We start from the raw sequence: 10,326 nt of genomic DNA on the forward strand, positions 1-10,326 counted from the left end.
TGTTACGGATGCTTGTGTGGCTCAGCAGTTGAGGTCTGCCTTCTGCACTGGGAGTGATCCTAGAGTCCAGAGATCCAGTCCCACATTGGGCTCCCTGCATGGAGCCTGCTTCTCTCTCTTCCTGTGTCTCTGCCTCTCTCTGTTTGTGCGTTTTTCATGAATAATTCAATAAAATCTTTAAAATATAAATAATTAGTTGTTACTGTGTGGAAACCTGGATTTACTTTGTTGATTTTGTATTCTATTGATTCCCTGAAGTTGTTCATTAACATAGGGTTTGGTTTTGAAGCTTGGCAAGTTTGACCCTGCAACAGATTGTGTCATACAGATACAAGTAAATTTCTCTGTATCTATTGATTTCAATTTCTTTTATTTTTTGTTTCATAAACTTCCTGGTTTGGAATTCCAGTCATTACCACAGTACGGGCTTCCTTCCCTTCTTCCTGGTTATTTGTCTGGACTAATTACTCTGTAGACTTATGGGAGACCTAAGTGAAGATGTATTTCATGTTGCATGTGCATGAGCTCCCTGAAACACAACACACAGACAATGAACAAACTAGGCAGTCCTTCTTCTTCTTACCCAACAAGACGTTGATTTGTAGAGATATAAGGCCAGGATACTGTATTTGGGTCAGTGAATTGGTGAGGAACTGCCAAGGCTTGTTTTCAAAGCCTTCTGGGCCCTACAGATGTTTCTGGTGCTGAGGATGGTTCACTCCTCCTGGTTCAGAGAAGGGAATTTTCCTATGGGAGATTTATTTCCTTACATCAGGGTGAAAAAGGGTTCATCCTCTCTGTTCACTGGATGATTCTCATGTGATTTTATTCACAATAATCCAGGGAACCAGCTGACATATGGAGTGGCACAGTTTATTCTCCTTTAGAATAATATGTTGAATACTGAGGGTGGGAATGACCCCTGTGTGAGTCCTGACTTGACAGAAGGGCTTCAGGTTTTCGCTTTTTTAAAAAGATTTTATTTATTTATGCATAAGAGACAGAGAGAGAGAGATAGAGGTAGATAGATAGAGAGAGAGAGAGGCAGAGACACAGGCAGAGGGAGAAGCAAGATCCATGCAAGGAGCCTGAGTGGGACTCGATCCCGGGTCTCCAGGATCAGGCCCTGGGCTGAAGGTGGCGCTAAACCACTGAGCCACCAGGGCTGCCCAGGTTTTCACTTTTGAATGCAGTGTTGGTTGTGGGTTTTCATAAAACGTGACTACTTCCATCAGATAGGAGGCAATCTCTTCTGCCTCGACTGTTAAGATGTTTTGAAGATAAAAGTATGTAAGATTTTTTTCAAGCTGTTTTAGGTATCATAGGAAAGAATCATGTACATCCAATCCTTGACTCTATTAATACAGGGACCCATTTATGATCTGGGTGTGTTGAAGCATCCTTGCATCCCAGGGATGATTCCCTCTAGGTCATCCTGTGCCATCTGTCCATGGGCTGTTAGATGCAAGTTGCCAGGATTTTTGCATTTATGTGCATCTGAGATATTGTCCATGAGACCCTTCCTGTGGGGTCCTCGGCATGGGTTGGCTGTCAGACTCATCCTGGCCTCCTTAAATCAATTTGGTGTCATTCCATTCTAAATATGTTTTGGAAGAGATTGAAACATTTTGGCCTTATTTCTTAAAATATTTGAATATTTGTAGATTAAGCTATCTGATTTTGCCCTTTTCATTACATTACTCTTTTTAAATTTTCATTGTCTTTTTTGAGGCAGAATTTTAAAAAAGATTTTATTTATTCATGAGACACACACACACACACACACACACACACACACAGGCAGAGACACAGGCAGAGGGAGAAGCAGGTTCCATGCCGAGAGCCCAATGTGGGACTGGATCCTGAGTCTCCAGGATCAGGCTCTGGGCCATAGGTGGTGCTAAACTCCTGAGCGACCTGTCCTGCCCCTGGCAGGATTTTTAGATAATGGTTTCTGCTTCCTATTTGTTCTGTTTTGTTCATTTTTTTTATTTCTTCATGAAACATTTTTATTTTCTTGATAATACTAGTAATTTTGTAATTTGCCTTGGTTATCCATTATTTGCACTGTTAAAAAGTTAGAATTTTTTTCATGGTCTTTTCTATTTTTTGGTGTCAGTTATTTCTTCTCGTTGAAATCAGATTATATTTATTAAGGCTTAACTCTTTTCCAAGAGTGTCTATGAGTTAAATTTCATTTTTATTTTCCATATACTTATTAAATCTCCCTGAGAATTTTTATTTGTCTATACAAGTAGACAAATAATTTCTGTTCTAATGATTTTAATGTTGATTAAATCAATCAAAATATCAATTGTTTTATTACACAATAGAAAAACTACACATTCATATGGAAAACGAAATCACATGAGAGTGACCATACTAGTTTAAGAAATTAGAACAATAGTCAGACATCACACATTCCTCTACAGAAATGTATTTTAGTCGCACATTAAGCATTTCAGTGTGTGACTGCCTAACGTCAGACTTGTAGATGGTGGAACATATTACAGAGCCCAGAGGTTAACGTGTGCATATACAGTCAGAAATCCTTCAACCACAGGATATCTAAGAATACACAGTGGGGAATGATAGTCTCTATAGCAAATGGTGTTGGACAGCCTCATGCAAATAATGACACTTGGTCCTTACCAAACATCACACAGATTCTAGGACACAGAAAATCTCAAAAGTGATTAAGAGTTAAGCGGAAGTCTCAACCCTAGAACTTAAACATGTAAACTAAGGGGAAAACATCATGATATTTGCTTGGCTGTGATTTATTTATTTTTTAAAGATTTATTTATTCATGAGAGACACACAGAGAGGCAGAGACACAGACAGGAGAGAAGCAGGCTCCATGCAGGGAGACCCACTGGAGACTTGATCCCGGAATCCAGAATCATGCCCTGAGCCAAAGGCAGTCACTCAACTGCTGAGCCACCCAGGCGTTCATGATATATTTGATATAACATTAAAATCAATTAAAAAAAAAAACAGAGACCAATGAGTGAGGCTACCTCATGCAAAAAGTGTGCAGGACAAATATTATTGGAGCAAAAAGGTAGCCTATGAAATGGGAGACAGTGTGTTCAACTATATACTGAGACGGATTTAATCTCCAAATACAGAAGGGAATCTTAACCTCAATAGAAGGTCTGACAAAACACAATAATAACAAACACAAATCTCTCTTTAAACAGTTGCTCAAGGATGGGTCGCCTGGTTGACTCACATGGTTAAGCACCATAGTTGTGAGTCACGTCGTGATCTCAGGATCCTGGAATTGAGCCCCAAGTCAGGCTCTGGTCATGGGGAATCCGCTTGAGATTTTATTTCTCTCACTCTGACTCCTCTCCTTCTCTTTCTCTCTAAATAAATATATAAAATATGATTTTTTAATCTGGACAAGTTTTTCTATATTTATTTCTCTATAGAAAACAAACTAGTGGGAACCTGTGTGGACAGTTGATCAAAACTGTGACCTCACTCTGTTCCCAAACACTTGACCTCATTTCCAGCTGAGTGAGAGGAAGGTCTAGACCTCAGGTTGTGGGGAGAAACTGTAGCAGGAGACAGATGGACTCAGTGGAGGTGTCTTAACCTAGTCCTGCTCACCTGCAGGAAACAGCCAGAGCCAGAGATGCTGGAGGGGACAGTTCGTATCACAACACACGTCAGACTCTCAGGAACCCCCCATCAGAGGACAAGAGGTGGTTTGTTTCAGTGTGTGGACACTCCATACCTGAGGACATTGTTCACAGGAGGGTAGCATGCAGCCTGATGCAGAGGAGCTCATCATCTGGGTTTGGGGAAGAGAAAGCCCAACCAAACAATTGTGACCCTGCCCTGGCTGTACAAATGCCCCAGACTGCACGGCCTGTCATGTCTGAGACTGCTGACTTTCATGGAGCAGCATGCCCTTGAGGTTCCCCTAGGATTCTGGGTGTGCATAAATAGTGTGGCTTCTTATCGCAGAATCCTGTCCCATTGATGAATGTTTTATACTGACATTATTCTTTAAATCACACAGGCTTTCGGGGAGGTTTTGAGGCTTCTAACAGAAATAAAGACACTATAATTCATCACATGCCATTTTTACAAGAACATTGGGTTTCTTTATTCTGGAGCAATCACTGAGGAGTGGGATTTCCAGGTCCCCTGGTAGGTTATCCATCTTTAACTTCAGGAGGAACAGAAAAATGATTTTCCAGGGCTTCTCTTTCATTTTTCATTTCTACTTGCAGGGTTGAGACCCAGGTGTCCTGCATGCTTCTCAGGATGTTCTGGTCAGTGCTTCTTTCATAACTGAGCCCTCGTGATGAGTCCATAGGGCACCTCTATGTGGTTGACGTGAATTACTCTGAAAGATCCTGGTGGGATGTGTCCTCTCCTGTGCTTACTTCATGTATCTGTACCCTCCTATATAACATGTCCACACAAGGCTCTGCCTGTTTTATACATGAATTCTGTTGTTTTTTTCCACTGAGTTTTGAGGGTTCTTATGATATTCAGGTGAAAGTTCTTTGTTGGTTATGAAATTTGTGCAAGTTTTCTCTTGGTCCATATCTTGTATTTTATTACCTTGATTAATATGCAGGTAGAAAAATGTAGCTGATTTTCACAAAGTGTATTCTAAATATTTGGTGTTATGCATAATGATTTTTACCTATAACATTCTGATTTCATGATTAATGATTGCTTATGAATAGTTTCTCCATTGACAATATATTGAAAAGTCTTGTTTTCTTTTTCCTGGTCTCCTCAGTGTTGACTTGCCCCCTAACTGGTCTCTACTATATCAGTGTTATTTTTTTATATGAATATAGAATTTGGCAATTGATTTTCATGTTGCTCTTTTTGTACACTGTACGAATTTTTTTCTCATATTCAGACGTGAACTTGTGATTTAATGTAAGATGCCCTGTTGTATCTGATCAGTCTGGTTGTTCAACAGGTTCACCTAGTTGATTTTTCACCAAGTGTATTCTTAATATTTGGTATTATGCATATTGATATTTTATCTATAACATTCCTATTTCATGATTAATGATTGCCTATGAATAGTTTCTCTGTTGACAATATATTGAAAAGTCTTGTGTTTTTTTTTTTTCCTGGTCTCCTCAGTGTTGACCTGTTCCGTAATTGGTCTGTAGTAACTCAGTGTTTACATATTATATAAATATAGATTCTGGGAATTGATTTTCATGGTATGGTTTTCATTAACTATACCAATTCTGTTCCCATGCTCAAATGTGAACTTGTGATTTCATGGCAGATGCTCTGCTGTATCTCATCAGCTGGTTGTTCGTCACATTGAATAGATGTGATTCTGCTGTGAAACATTATCATTTATCTTTCCAGGTGTTGGACTTTCTATACATCTTGCTGCTGTTCAGAACAGGTTGTGGTACTCAGCCTTTTCCCTCCAGACTTTGGCATTGACTCCAGGGCCTTCCCCTGGAGGCTAATGTACCCATATGACACCCTCAGTGACATGCACAGTGAGAACCCAGAGAAGGGACAGGTGAGTGTAAGGGTCTGCCTGGGTTTCCCCAGCCCAGATCCAGACTCCTGCAGGGGAAACTGGGACAGATCTCCTGTGGAGAAGGACAACACAGGATGGGGACAGGACTTGCCTTCCAATAAAAAATAATTAAAAAAAAAGAATTCTGGTCCTGCATGGAACGAACCTGGTATGATGGTGCTCAAGTGGCAAACTGGGGAAATTTCCAGGATCTGTTGTCCCCCTGCGTCCTACAAACAAAAAGCGGCATGATGTGATGGATGGTTAAGAAGCACAGGATTCTATAGATGGGTAAACGTTATGTCTGAGTGCAGGCATTGTGATTTGTGTTTCCATAAACTGAACCATATGTGGTCCTGTGCCTCTATCCTGAGGCCAGCAGGCAGAAAGTAAGAGACCGTGAGACCCTTGCTCAGAGGACCATCCCTGGTCCACACCACAGGAATACCTCATATTGATGATTAGTGACTCATTCATATGTCTGAGATAAAACAGCTTAGACACAGGCAGGGTAAAGACTGGGTTCAGTTGTAAACTGAGGACAGGACGGCTTGATGGCTCTCCTGTGAGGGCTCCCTGAAGAGGGGGGTGCAGACATTCAACTTCAGGCCAGAGGTAGGAGGCCATGTTCATAACAGCTCTCTGATACACCCAGGAAGAGAATCACAAAACCCCCAAACAGGCCTCAACAAGGTAGGGTGTGAGAATCTCCAGAGGAAACAAAACCAATAGCAAATGATAACAATCCATTATCAACGGCACTGTGATTTACAGATTCATCCAAGCCCATCTCAGGTCCAGGGGCTGCATATTGCCAGAGGAACTGTGTGCTCTATCCCTTGCGCCATCCTCTCACGTTATGTTCTGAGTGTGTGTGTTTCGGGACAGCTGCTATGTGTATAAATATTAGTGAAATCAGCAAAGCCAACTACTGCCATGCTTCTGGGCATTTGGAGCTGCTCCCCTGCCTTGCTGACCAGGAGTGGACTAACCTTCCCTGAAACAGCTGCACCGGCATATAAGTTTGTATGTAGATTATGGAATAGGATGCTAGGGTTGTTAGATATTGACATGACCAAGTCATGTTACCTGGTTGTTGCATATCCCATGACGAAAATGTTTGCATTTAAATAAAATGATATTTCACTCAGCATAATACCCTCCAGTTTCATCCACGTTGAAGCCAATGGTGGGTATTTGTCGTTTCTAATTGCTGAGTAATATTCCATTGTATACATAAACCACATACATCAGAGAAATTGAAAGTTTTCTTTAACTATGAACATGACCTTCATAATGTTAAGGGCTTTGTCTTGTTAAAGCTATATTAATGGGTGCAGTATCTCCTGATACCTAACTATTAACTAAATGAATATTAAGTAAATAATTAAATAAAATATATTTTCTATTTCAGTGAAATTTTATACTTTCATTCTGGTTTGGGTTCCTTAACTTCCTAGTTATTTTGTTAGTACTATTCATGTGTAATAACAATTTACAAACATTTGACTGAAATAAATTAAAAACCCCATGTACAATCTGAAAAAAAAAAATAAATAAAATGATAAAGAGTAAATAAGTCATGTAGGTCCCTTGAGGTGTTCCATTGAGGAAATCTAAAGGGAATCTGATCTCATGTCCAGAGGGAGACTCACAGATGCAGGTGGGTTTGAAGTGAGGACACAGGACAACAAATGTTCACCAGTGACAAGGCACACACGTCACAGCCATCAGTACAACACAACCCTGTAAACTAATGGTGAGACACATATCCCACAGGGTCATCACATCCTCTTCTTCTGGAAATGTTATAAAAGAACATCCTTAAACTGAATTTCCAAAGTGTCTGAGCATCTCTGACTCTCTTGTATCATTATTCTCCTTCTGTGTGTCCACTGTGACTTTTTGACAGATACGTACGGTTTGCAACAGGTTAGTCCTAATTCCAGGTGAGAAATGCACCCTTCACTGGATGAGGGAGGCTAACGGATACTTTTCAAAACAAATACAGCAGGGCAATGCCACAGCATCAATGTATCCTTCATATCTCTCTGTGTGCCATAAAAATCTCAAGATTATATGTTCATACTCTGTGAAAAATGTCCAGGATGTTTTGATAAGTATTTCTTTAATATGTAGAAGGTTCTGGGCAGCATAGAGATTTTCACAATAGTTATTTTTGTTTTTGTTTTAAATATTTATTTATTTTTATTCAGGAGAGTCACACAGATGGAGGTAGAGACATAGGCAGAGAGAGAGGCAGGCTCCCTTCCAAAAGCCTGATTCAGGACACCATCCCAGGGCCCAGGATCACACCCTGAGCCAATTGCAGGCACTCAAACTCTGAGCAACACAGGTGCCCTAACAAGATTCATTGCTCTCATCCAAAAGCATGGAAGGTTTTCCATCTCTTTGTGTCTTCTTCAATACCTTTCCTAGGTAGCCAAATAGGTAGAAACATTTTGGCCAAAAAAAAAAATCCTACAGCTGTTGGGCAAAACAATATTTGCAGACAAGCTCTATTATAAAGTCTTTATCATCAAGATAGCCTGGTACTGGCAAATACAACACATAGATCAATGGAATAGAGCAGAGAATGCAGAAACGGACCCTCAACTCTATGGGCAACTACTCCTCAATAAGCAAGAAAAAATATCTAATGAAAAAAAGTCTCATCAGTAAATGGATCTGAAAAAAATTGTACAGCCACCAGCATAAGAATGAATGTGGACCATTCAGCTACACCAAACACAAATATAATCTCAAAATGGATGAAGTACCAAAATCTGAGACACTAATCCATCAAAATCCTAGAGGAGCATTCAGGTAGCATCTTTTGTCCTCAGCTTCAGCGACTGCTATCAAGGCACCTCTCAAAAGGCATAGGAAACAACAGGGAAACATAGGGAAAGTAAACTATTAGGACTTCATCAAGATAGAATCTGTACAACAATGCAATGGGTGACAAAATAAAAGGCAACCTACAGAATAGGACAAGATATTTCCTTAACAAAGTCAGCACCCAAGAAAACAAACAATTAAGTCAAGAAATGGAGAGAAGGCACAAACAGCCATTTCTCCAAGAAGACCTACACATGGCCAACAGGCAGATGAGAAAAGTGATCCACATGATATGTCATCAGGGAAATACAAATGAAAACCACACTAAGATCCCACTTATACAACTCATAATGGATAAAGTAACAAGGCCGGAAACAATAAATATAAGCGAGGATATCCAGAAAGTGGAATTTTCTCTTTCACTTTTGGTGGGAATGCAGGCTTTTTCAGCCACTCCAGAAAACAGAATGGAATGCACTGAAAAAGTTATAATAAAGCCCCCCTGAGATTCAGCCACTACACTACAGGGTATTTACCCAAAATATGAAAATTTAATGAAATTAAGGGACCACAATAGTCACAGCAGCAATGTCCACAATAGTCAAAATGTGGAAGGAATCATGAAGCCCTTCTACATAAGAGTGGATAAAGAAACTGCAGAAGGAGCTTCAATGTCCATTGACAGATGAATGGATAAAGGAGATATGGTCTACATATATACTGGGACATTACTCAGCCATTAGAAATGATGAATACTCACCATTTGCTTCAACGTGGATGGACGTGGAGGGTATTATGCTGACTGAAGTAAGTGATTCAGAGAAGGACAAACATTATATGGTTTCACTCATACAAAGAATATAAGAAATAGTGCAAGGGAATGAAGGGGAAAGGAGATAGAATGGGTGGCAATTATCAGAGACAGTGACAGTACATCAGAACTCCTAACTATGGGGAAAAAAAGCAAGGAGAGTGGAAGGGGAAATGGACTGGGAGTTGAGGTCTCTGGATGACAGGAGCTGAGGGGGGCAATTGGCGGAATGAGTACTGGCTGTTATAATATATGTTGGCAAATAGAAATCCAATAAATATATACCCAAAACGTGGTTTATATATACAATGGGATATTACACAGCTGTCAGAAATGATGAATAACATGAAATAACATTTCCTTCACCATGGGTGGCACTGGAGGTATTAAGTTGAGAGAAAGAGAGAAATTAATCACAGAATGGCAATGATATGGTCTCATTCATATGTGGAATATAGGAAATACTGAAAGAGACCATCATGGAAGAAGTGAAACTTAATGGGGTAATATTACAGAGGAAGACAAATCATGAGAGACACTTAAATCTGGGGAAGAAACACTGAGGGTCGCTGGAAGAGAAGGAGAAGGGGATGGGGGAACTGGGTGTTTGGAGTTAAGGAGGGCACATGATGTGATGAGCACTGAGTGTGTAGTAAATATTGGTAAATTCAACTTAAACAAAGAAAAAAAATGACTTTAGCCTGTCCCAACTCCTGGAACATCGTACATGGACTGGCTAGATCAAACAACAGACACTCATTCTCACAGATCTGGAATCTGGAACGTCTGAGGTCCAGGTGCAGGCAGATGTGGTGCCTGGAGGGCACCCACGTCCTAGCCCATCCTTTCTCCATCACCTCACATGGGGTCAGAATGCAGGGTGCTTTCCCAGTCCTGGTATATTAGGGCCCTGATCAAATCATGAGGCTGCACCTCCTGACCTAAGTGCTCCTCTGGGGCACCTCCACCTCCCCAAATCCCATGGAGCAGGATCCTGTCCCCAGCACTGACCCACAACACACACCTAAGCTAGTTACCTCCCTGGCACGATCCAGGCATTTATGACATAATGAGAGGCCTGCCTGGCTCTCATCGGATGTAAAGGTGAAGGTATTTAAAGCTTACACTCTTGTGATTGTGTGCGTGT

The sequence above is a fragment of the Vulpes vulpes genome, chromosome 6 (assembly GCF_048418805.1).
Source record: "Vulpes vulpes isolate BD-2025 chromosome 6, VulVul3, whole genome shotgun sequence".
Taxonomy (NCBI): Eukaryota; Metazoa; Chordata; class Mammalia; order Carnivora; family Canidae; genus Vulpes; species Vulpes vulpes.